Source organism: Eriocheir sinensis, chromosome 33, assembly GCF_024679095.1.
Source record: "Eriocheir sinensis breed Jianghai 21 chromosome 33, ASM2467909v1, whole genome shotgun sequence".
Taxonomy (NCBI): Eukaryota; Metazoa; Arthropoda; class Malacostraca; order Decapoda; family Varunidae; genus Eriocheir; species Eriocheir sinensis.
In genome coordinates, this window is record NC_066541.1 from 3,846,136 (window position 1) to 3,855,629 (window position 9,494).

Below are 9,494 nucleotides of genomic sequence, written 5' to 3' on the forward strand. Positions count from 1 at the left end.
CTCTCTCTCTCTCTCTCTCTCTCTCTCTGATCTGACAACCACCTGAAAAGATTGACGTTCGCTTCCCAGCCGTCTATTTTTTTTTTTTTACTTTGAAGCCAATAACCTTCACGGGACTTGCTTGTTTACTTTTTTCTTCTTCTTCTTCTTCTTTTTCTTCTTCTTTTTTCTTGTTTTCTTCTTCTTCTTCTTCCTTTTCTTCTTCTTCTTCCTCTTCTTCTCTTCATTCTCTTCTTTCTGTTTATTATTCCCTCTCTGATTCATTTTCTTCTCCTTTTTCCTTCTCATAATTATTCTATCTCGTCTTCACCCATATTCTTCCTCCTCCTCCTCCTCCTCCTCCTCCTCCTTCTCCTCCTCCTCCTCCTCCTCCTGATGAACTTGATTAAACCAGTAAGCCAGGCAGCCTCGTTGTAATCCTCTAATCTTTCTGTTGGCTGATCTTCCACGTTTCCAGGTTTGCTCATTCGTCATACAGATCACATCCAGGCGCTGCGTCTTGCTCCCACCCATTTAAAAGTAGCTGACTAAGTCTCTGTTTTCACACCTGTCTTTATGAGTGAAAGTCGCATATGCAGAGTTTTCCTTCTCTTGTTTTATTTTTTGTGGTGTTTATCTTTGGCTAATGAATTTCTTGGAAGGGGCTTGACTCACCTTTATTTTCACCTTTGTTTTCCTAGTGTGACTCTATCCTGAGAGTGAAAGTAGCGAGTTAAGTTTTCCTTCTTTCGTTTATTTTTAGTGTTTTCGTTCAATGAGCCACTCACAAGGACCTAAATTTACCTTTGTTTTCCTAATGTTATTGTAGTCATCTTTAAGAGTGGAAGTAGCATGTTAAGAGTTTTCCTTTTCTCTTTTGTTTTAGTGTTTTCGTTAACATACTTAATTATTCACAAGTTTGAGCTTAATTTATCATTGTTGTTTTATCGTTCTAAGTTTTTGACTGATATAAAGAATGTGGTGTGGCAGCCTTTTCTTCTTGCTCTTTATTCTTTATTCGATTTCTTTCAGTGACTCACTCGGTCATTGGGGAAAAATGGTTTGCTTTTATAGTGTTACGCACTTTTTTATCTTTTCGGCTAATATTGTAAAAATGTTGGTGGTGTGTTGAGATTTTTTTTTTTTTCGTATCAGTATTCACATTCCTTCTATACTTCACTCAGCCACTTTGTCTTTAACCCTTGTTGTTGTTTTCTTTTTAGTTTTACTTTTGCGGGGGTCATGTTTCTTAGGTTAGGTTAGGTTAGGTTAAAGGCCCCTCTTAGCAAAATAATGAGACAGAATCATCACTCACACAAACCATTTCATAATATATATCAACGCATTTGTGATCAGTTTATGCATCATCTATTTTGGGAGGTTTCTATCATGGCAGAAATTTGGCCCATCGCTGGTACACGGTAAAGCCACAAATTTGGCCCGTCGCTGCTACCGGGTTAAATATGTTGGTGTTATGAGTTTGCTTCTCGTTATTGGTATATGTCTTCGTTCACTTGGTCGCTCAGTCCCTTTTTTTTTTTTTTTTTTTTCCTCGATTAATTTTTATGAGAATGTTGATGTTATGTCGCCTATGTTTTTCTTCATCAGTATCTTTCTTTGTTCCTCACTCGCTCACTCTCTAGGAGCTGAATTTATCTGTTCTTTTTTCCATTCATTGTTTTCTTTTCGATTTGTTTTTGTATTCAAGTATGCACGCGTTACGTCGTGAGCTTGTTATTTTCTTTATCACCGTCTGTCTTCGCTTCATTATTCACTCAGTCAACAAGAACTGAGTACCTTTTTGTTGTTTTCTTCACTTTTTACTTTCGATTTGCTTTTAAATGTGCGGGCGTTGTGTCGTGAGTGTTTCGTTACCAGCGTCTGTCTTCGTTTCATTACTCAGTCAATAGGAGCTTTTCGTCACTCTTTTTCATTTGTTTCTTCACGTGCGGGTGTTATGACGTGAGGGTTTCAACATCAGCGTCTGTCTTCGTTTCATTACTCAGTCAATAGGAGCTTTTCGTCACTCTTTTTCATTTGTTTCTTCACGTGCGGGTGTTATGACGTGAGGGTTTCAACATCAGCGTCTGTCTTCGTTTCATTACTCAGTCAATAGGTGCTTTTCTTCACTCTTTTTCATTTGTTTCTTCACGTGCGGGTGTTGTGTCGTGAGGGTTTCAACATCAGCGTCTGTCTTCGTTTCATTACTCAGTCAATAGGAGCTTTTCGTCACTCTTTTTCATTTGTTTCTTCACGTGCGGGTGTTATGACGTGAGGGTTTCAACATCAGCGTCTGTCTCCGTTTCATTACTCAGTCAGGTAATAGGAGCTCAGTGCGTTTGTGTTTTTTTCAATCTTTTTTTTTAATTTTGTTTTTATAAGTGCAGGTGTTAAGTAGTCAGTGTTTCTTTATCAGCGACTGTCTCCGTTCCATTAATCACTCAGACACTACTAAGAGCTGAGCTTATCTTTGTTTGTTTTTTCATTCTGTTTTTCTTTGACTTGCTTGAATGTGGTCTGGGTCTGGGCAGGATGGGTCTGGTCTGGGTTGGGTCTGGCCTGGGCAGGTTGGGTCTGGTCTGGGCAGGTTGAGTCTGGTCTGGGTTGGGTCTCGCCTGGGCAGGTTGGGTCTGGTCTGGGCAGGTTGGGTCCGGTCTGGGTTGGCTCTGCTCTGGGCAGGTTGGGTCTGGTCTGGGTTGGGTCTGGTCTGGGCAGGTTGGGTCTGGTCTGGGCAGGTTGGGTCTGGTCTGGGTTGGCTCTGCTCTGGGCAGGTTGGGTCTGGTCTGGGTTGGGTCTGGTCTGGGCAGGTTGGGTCTGGTCTGGGCAGGTTGGGTCTGGTCTGGGCAGGTTGGGTCTGGTCTGGGCAGGTTGGATCTGGCCTGGGCAGGTTGGATCTGGTCTGGGCAGGTTGGGTCTGGTCTGGGCAGGTTGGGTCTGGTCTGGGTTGGGTCTGGTCTGGGCAGGTTTGGTCTGGTCTGGTCTGGGCAGGTTTGGTCTGGTCTGATCAGGTTGGATTTGGTCTGGGCAAGTTAGGTTGTCAGGTTAGGTCTGGTATGAGAATGTTCGGCTGTCAGGTTTGGTCTGGTATGGGCAGATTGGGTTGTCGGGTTTGGTCTGGTCTGGGCAGGTTTGGTTAGGTTTGTTAGGTTTGGTCTGGTCTCGGAAGGTTAGGTTGTCGGGGTGGGTCTGGTCTGGGCAGGTTAGGTTAGTTGATTGTCAGGTTAGGTCTGGTCTGGGCAGATTAGATTAGGAGGCTGGGTTTAGTCTGGGCAGGTTAGTTTTGCAGGTTGGGTCTGGTCTAGGCAGGTGAGGTTGGCAGGTTGGGCCTGGTCTGGACAGGTGAGGTTGGCAGGTTGGGTCTGGTCTGGACAGGTGAGGTTGGCAGGTTGGGTCTGGTCTGGACAGGTGAGGTTGGCAGCTTGGGTCTGGTCTAGGCAGGTGAGGTTGGCAGGTTGGGTCTGGTCTGGACAGGTGAGGTTGGCAGGTTGGGTCTGGTCTGGACAGGTGAGGTTGGCAGGTTGGGTCTGGTCTGGACAGGTGAGGTTGGCAGGTTGGGTCTGGTCTGGACAGGTGAGGTTGGCAGGTTGGGTCTGGTCTGGACAGGTGAGGTTGGCAGGTTGGGTTTAGTCTGGACAGGTGAGATTGGCAGGTTGGGTCTGGTCTGGACAGGTGAGGTTTGCAGGGTGGGTCTGGTCTGGAGGTTGTCAGGTTTGGTCTGGTTTGGACAGGTGAGGTTGGCAGGTTGGGTCTGGTCTGGAGGTTTTCAGGTTTGGTCTGGTTTGGACGGGTGAAGTTGGCAGGTTGGGTCTGGTCTGGAGGTTTTCAGGTTTGGTCTGGTGTGGAGATTGTCAGTTAGGTCTGGTCTGAAGGTTGTTAGTTAGATCTGGTCTGGGCAGGTTAGGTCAGGTAAGCCAGGTAAGGTTTCCGGAAAACAAAAATCCTGACACCTCTAAGATCACGTGTTGCATAGATTAGGTATGACACAAAATTACACAATATTAGGTCCAGACCAGACCCAACCTGCCAACCTCACCTGCCTCGACCAGACCCAACCTGCCAACCTAACCTGCCCAGACCAGTCCCAACCTGCCCAGACTAAACCCAGCCTGCCAATCTAATCTGCCCAGACCAGACCTAACCTGACAATCAACTAACCTAACCTGTCCAGGCCAGACCCACCCCGATAACCTAACCTTCCGAGACCAGACCAAACCTAACAAACCTAACCAAACCTGCCCAGACCAGACCAAACCCACCCCGATAACCTAACCTTCCGAGACCAGACCAAACCTAACAAACTTAACCAAACCTGCCCAAACCAGACCAAACCCGACAACCCAACCTACCCATACCATACCAAACCTGACCAATCACACAGTATTAGCATTTTCTGTCATATTTTAGTGTCCGGATATTGATGCTCGTTCAAGGGTGAAGGCCCAGCACTGAGGAACTTTTCTTCTCTAGTGTTTTATTTATTTTTTCCCTCAGTTTTCCAATGGTGTCTTTGTCTCCTGCTCTGGTCAGGTGTTACAGAAGGGTTTCCTGGAATCCTGTCTAGTTTTCAAGTTCATTTATCGTGGGAAGTCCGCTCACATTTTTTTTCTTTTTCACTCGCTCACTTCCTCCTCAACTTTGACTCCTTTTCCCCTTACATTTCCTCCTCCTCCTTCTTCTTCTTCAATTCTTTTCCTTTTCTTCCATCCCTCTTCTTTTTCTGCTTCTCTTTTCCTTCTTGTAATGCAGAAAGCTTTGGAGGAATTTGCTCTCTGGTTATGCTCATGCAATTCTTTCTCTTTAAAACATAACAGTATCATCTTGTGGGGTCTTTTTTTGTGTGTGTTGGTGTAAAAGCTTCATTTTCTCTTTCTTCATCTTCTTTTCATCTTCTTTGTTTCTGATTATACTTTTTCTTTTGTTTCTGCTTCTTCATCTTTTTTATTAATTTTATCTCTTGTTTTGCTTCTTCTACTTCATATTTTTCCTACATGGTAACTTTTTCTAACCTGTCTTCTTCGTTTCAAAAGCCATGCCCAAAACTTTCCTTCTTTGCAGGTAATCGACAGTTACGCGAGATTTTCGGGGTAAAGTTTCCACACGTGTTCCAGGCGCGGCGGTGGGAGTTTTCCTTTGTGCGGCGGCGCGGGCGTGTGCTTGCGTCATTGCCTCGTGTTCTGGGAGGCAGAGTCGGCGTGTCGGCATCGTCCGGCGGAGCATTTAAAGGTTACGTCAGGCCGCGGATGAAATTCTTATCGCCGGAAAAGATAACATTATCGCCTCATGCTCACACTTCTCGCCTTCTTTTGTCTTTATCTATTGATTTGAGGGTTTTAACACTTTCCCTTTCAAGGTTTTGGGGTGTCATGGTGTTGTATGGGTTATGTAACACACACACACACACACACACACACACACACACACACACACACACACACCTGTCCTCTCACATTTCATGTCTATGTACTGAAGGCTTTGAGTTTTCACTTTAAATTTCTGTGGGCATTATGATTAATTATTATTGGAGCTGTCACACACACACACACACACACACACACACACACACACACACACACACACACACACACACACACGTGTCTTCCCGCCCTAACCTAACACCTGTGACACAACTGCCTCAACACAACACAAGTTCAACAAAGAAATTACTCCAAGTTTCCCGTACTACTGCAGCTATACACACACACACACACACACACACACACACACACACACACACACACACACCACACACACACACACACACACACACACACACACAGGTAAGAAAAACTCAACCCCCGCTACCTCAAACCTGGTATGTGTTTAACGGGAAGAACAGGTAAACGTGAACTCTACCTGTGTAGTGGCTGAGGACGAGAGACAAATCCTGGCTTTCGAGTGGTCACAAGGGTCACGGGAGGCGGTAGGGTAACATCTCAGGCAGTGCGGTCAGGGGTCGGGCAGGGAAGGGGCTGACGTTCACTCCCCGTCACAGATGAGAAACTACTGAGAGCGGTTGTTGTGTGTTGGTGCTGCTCGCCTTGTGCCAGTGTGCTGCGGACTCGCCGGAGTTCCTCAAGGCCCCCTCTCTCCACCCCTCCTGTCTCTCTCTCTCTCTCTCTCTCTCTCTCTCTCTCTCTCTCTCTCTCTCTGCCGTCTGATTTTTGATAAGACGTCGGTTTAGAGGTGAATACAGCAACGTTTTCTGGCTTCCAAAATAGTAGAAACAGCTCTGGATTTAGTAGTAGTAGGAGGAGGAGAGAAGGAGGAAGAGGAGGAGCAGGAGGAGGAAGAGTACTACATTCTAGTGCGTAAGTTATGACGCAAGGCAATTCTCTGTACTTGAGGTCCGTATATCAGTGTGTGTGTGTGTGTGTGTGTGTGTGTGTGTGTATCGTCACAAAGGGGTGGACGCGTCACCATTGTATTCATGTATAACAATAATCTTCTTTGCATTCAACCTCATGATTATCTGTCTTATCATGCACGGTGCTATATGTCTTAACCATCAGATTTTTTTTTATCCTCCTCCTCCTCCTCCTCTTCTTCTTCTTCTTCTTCTTCTTCTTCTTCTTCTTCTTCTTCTTCGTCTTCTTCTTCTTCTTCTTCTTCTTTTTCCTCCTCCTCCTCCTCCTCCTCCTCCTCCTCCTATTTCTCCTCTTTTTCCTTTTCTTCTTCCTCCTCCTCCTTCAAAAAAAAATAATAAATAAATAAACCATGCTCGTGTTCATCAAGAGAAACTTTCAGCGTAAGAAGCCGAAAGCAATGTTAGCTTAGTACAAATAACTGGAGAAACCTCACCTTAAATAATCACTGGAGATCTGATCACAGGAAGGACACTGAGTACATAGCTCGGTGACGCACCAGGAAGAATTTGCCGTTGTTGACTGAGCAGCCGTGTGAAAAAATACTCTTGCGAGCCAACTTCTTCACGCTGGAAGAGAGGATGCAAGTCTTCGCGTACCTCAACAAGATCAGCAACGCCGGTCACCCCAAGTTCTTTATGGCCGTATCATAAGACATTTCGCCACCCAAGAACACCTATTTGACAAGGCTTTCTTAGGAGTTGTGGGCATTTCCAGGAGTAGTTTTATGACCCTGGTGGTAGTTTGGCCCTTCTTCTGTAGCGTGAACCTGAAGAAACACTCATTAGAACCCAGTTGACCTACTCTTTGACCTTTTGAAATACTGAGGTGAGGAGCGAAAGGGCCTTTTAATACCGACCTCAAAATTAATCCGATAGCCAGAAATAGCGATCTGCCGAGTCAAGCGAGGCGATGTGACTTACAAACATTGGTAAAATTTTCTTTCTCAAATCGGGTCATCCGTCAGTGAAGCAAACATTCTGCAGAAAAAAATAAAGCGAATACGATTGCCTCATTTCAATACGGCATTGTTCGTTAGCTCAATGAGACAGGAGTGAATTGAACGTTCTTGTAACAGCGTATGACAAGACAGGGTTTTTATATTTTCTGCAATCACTAAAGCGGGTTGCAGCGTTGCCAAAGTATCGTACTCAGCGCATTGCATTTTTGTAGTTTCTGACCGATAACTATAGCAAAAGAGAACGAAACCCATCAATATTTAACAGTTTTAACGCTAACTTTAATTCCCTATCGTTATTTGTGTGGTTACGACAGTCTTGGTGCCTAAAAATGATAAATGCAATGTTCAGTGTACGACAATTTGGCAACGTTGGCGGGTAGTCTCGTCAGTAGCCCGTAGACTTTCTGCTGCCGGCACTTCCATGCTTCCCTGTCTCCTCCTCACTCATGATTCTCCATCTGTCGCCAGTTCCAGTTTTTTCTCCTCTTTATTCCGATGTGTATATAGTCCCCCTCTTTCCCAATCGTCCTCCACCGTTTTCTCTCTTTGGCAATGCGCTCTCTTGTTTCTGTATTCATCTGTTGGTTGTTTATCATCCGTTTGTATTCCCCTTCTGTGGTCACGCGTCATTCTCTCTCTCTCTCTCTCTCTCTCTCTCTCTCTCTCTCTCTCTCTCTCTCTCTCTCTCTCTCTCTCTCTCTCTCTCTCTCTCTCTCATCGTCATCATTATCATCTTCATCATCATAAAACACTCAATCTCTGATCTTTTTTCCTCTTTTTTTCCCTCCTCTTACTTCTTTCTTTCTGCTCCTGCTTCTCTCCCTCAATGTGCTTTTTTTCCTCCTCTTCCCTCCTCATCTTCCTTTTCCTCTTCCTGCTTCTCTCCCTCCATCTGCATCACATCAAATCTCAAATCTCCCAGCAGTTCATTGATGCAACGAATAAAGCGAACAGAATGCTGGGCTTCATGAGTAGAAACTTCTTATTCGACAAAGATGAAATACTTCCACTGTACACTTCCACTGTTTAGTCCAACCCCACTTGGGGTATGCGGTACAGTTTTGGTCTCCCTGCCATGCGAAGGGCATTGTTAAACTAGAAGGTGTTCAACGTCGAGCAATAATGATTTTATCCTCCTCCTTGCGCAACAAACCTTACGATGAAAGGCTCTCATCTCTTAAGCTGTTCTCTCTTGAGAAGCGTCACTTCCGAGGAAAACTGATCGAATGTTTAAAAATACTCAATAACTTTACGAATGTGGACAAATCTATTCTTTTTTATGATTGACGACACCTTCCGAACGAGAAATGGCTGCACAAAACTGAAGTGCAAACAAACATATTCAGGCTGCACTAAATTTTTCTTCACCAACGTTGTAGTGCGAGAATGGAATAAGCTCCCACCTTCGTTTTAACCCATTTCCGGATGTCAGATTTTGGTAGACTGTTTTTCCCGTTGATCAGTATACCAGTAGGAATGAGAACCACTGAGAAACCTTTTGTTGCAATTTATTGTGGGTCAGGTGGTATACTGACCTGCCTATTACAAACAAACTCGACCGACATTTCCTTCAACTTAATATTCGCTAAGGTAGAAATGGCAAGTCTCGGTGGCCGTCTGATTTAATGCAGTTTCACTTAGGTATAAGGACAGACCATGCACCTAGCCTGGACCATAGGGTCTGTGTGATCTAAACGACTATGTAAAGCTATGGAAATCTTCATTCACTCACGCACTCACTCGTTCCAGCGCCATCTGCATCTCTTTCTCATCATCATAAAACGCTTTCATTCTCTGTTCTTCACGTTTTTGCCCTCCTCTTTCCTCCTCCTCTCACACTGCTACCTCTCTCCCTTTGCCTGTACCTATTCCTGTTCTTTCTCCTCTTTTTCCTCCTCTTTTTCCTCCTCTTCTTCCTTTTCATGTTCCTGCTTCTCTCCCTCCACCTGCACCTCTTCCTCCTCTTCCTTTCCTCTTTCCTCATTCCCCCTCTCCTTCCCTCCTCCTGATTCTGCTATGCTCTTCTCTCCTTCAGCCGGCATCGCTTTCTCACCATCTTCCTCCTCCTTCTTTTATCTTTCCTCTTTGCCTCCTTCTCCCTCTTTCTCCTCCTACTTTTCTCCCTTCATCTCCATCTTTTCTTCCTCCTCTCCCTTCTCTTTTGTTTTATATTTCCTCTCTCCTCTTATTCT

The 9,494-nt window shown here is 44.9% G+C and overlaps 1 protein-coding gene and 1 long non-coding RNA gene across 55 annotated transcripts in view; one reads left to right on the forward strand and one right to left on the reverse strand.

Annotated features, from left to right (window-relative positions):
• The window catches only part of LOC127006577 (uncharacterized), a 71,424-nt gene extending 65,402 nt beyond the window's left edge, over positions 1-6,022 (reverse strand). For 41 of the 50 annotated variants that reach the window (XM_050876622.1, XM_050876627.1, XM_050876620.1 and 38 more), the window contains exon 1: positions 5,833-6,022. The gene's annotated coding sequence lies outside the window, so the exon portion shown is untranslated. The remainder of the gene's footprint in view (positions 1-5,832) is intronic. The other 9 variants (XM_050876629.1, XM_050876630.1, XM_050876636.1 and 6 more) reach the window with 1 other exon arrangement.
• On the forward strand, positions 119-5,825 carry LOC127006578 (uncharacterized). Of its 5 annotated transcripts, none has more exons than XR_007759649.1 (4): positions 119-2,095; positions 2,199-2,602; positions 2,695-3,720; positions 3,780-5,825. It is a non-coding gene; the product is annotated as an uncharacterized LOC127006578 (long non-coding RNA). The 5 variants fall into 5 exon arrangements; XR_007759648.1 differs by having other exon boundaries at positions 2,695-3,384; positions 3,418-5,825; XR_007759650.1 differs by having other exon boundaries at positions 2,695-3,351; positions 3,418-5,825.
• Positions 6,023-9,494: the final 3,472 nt, after the last annotated feature.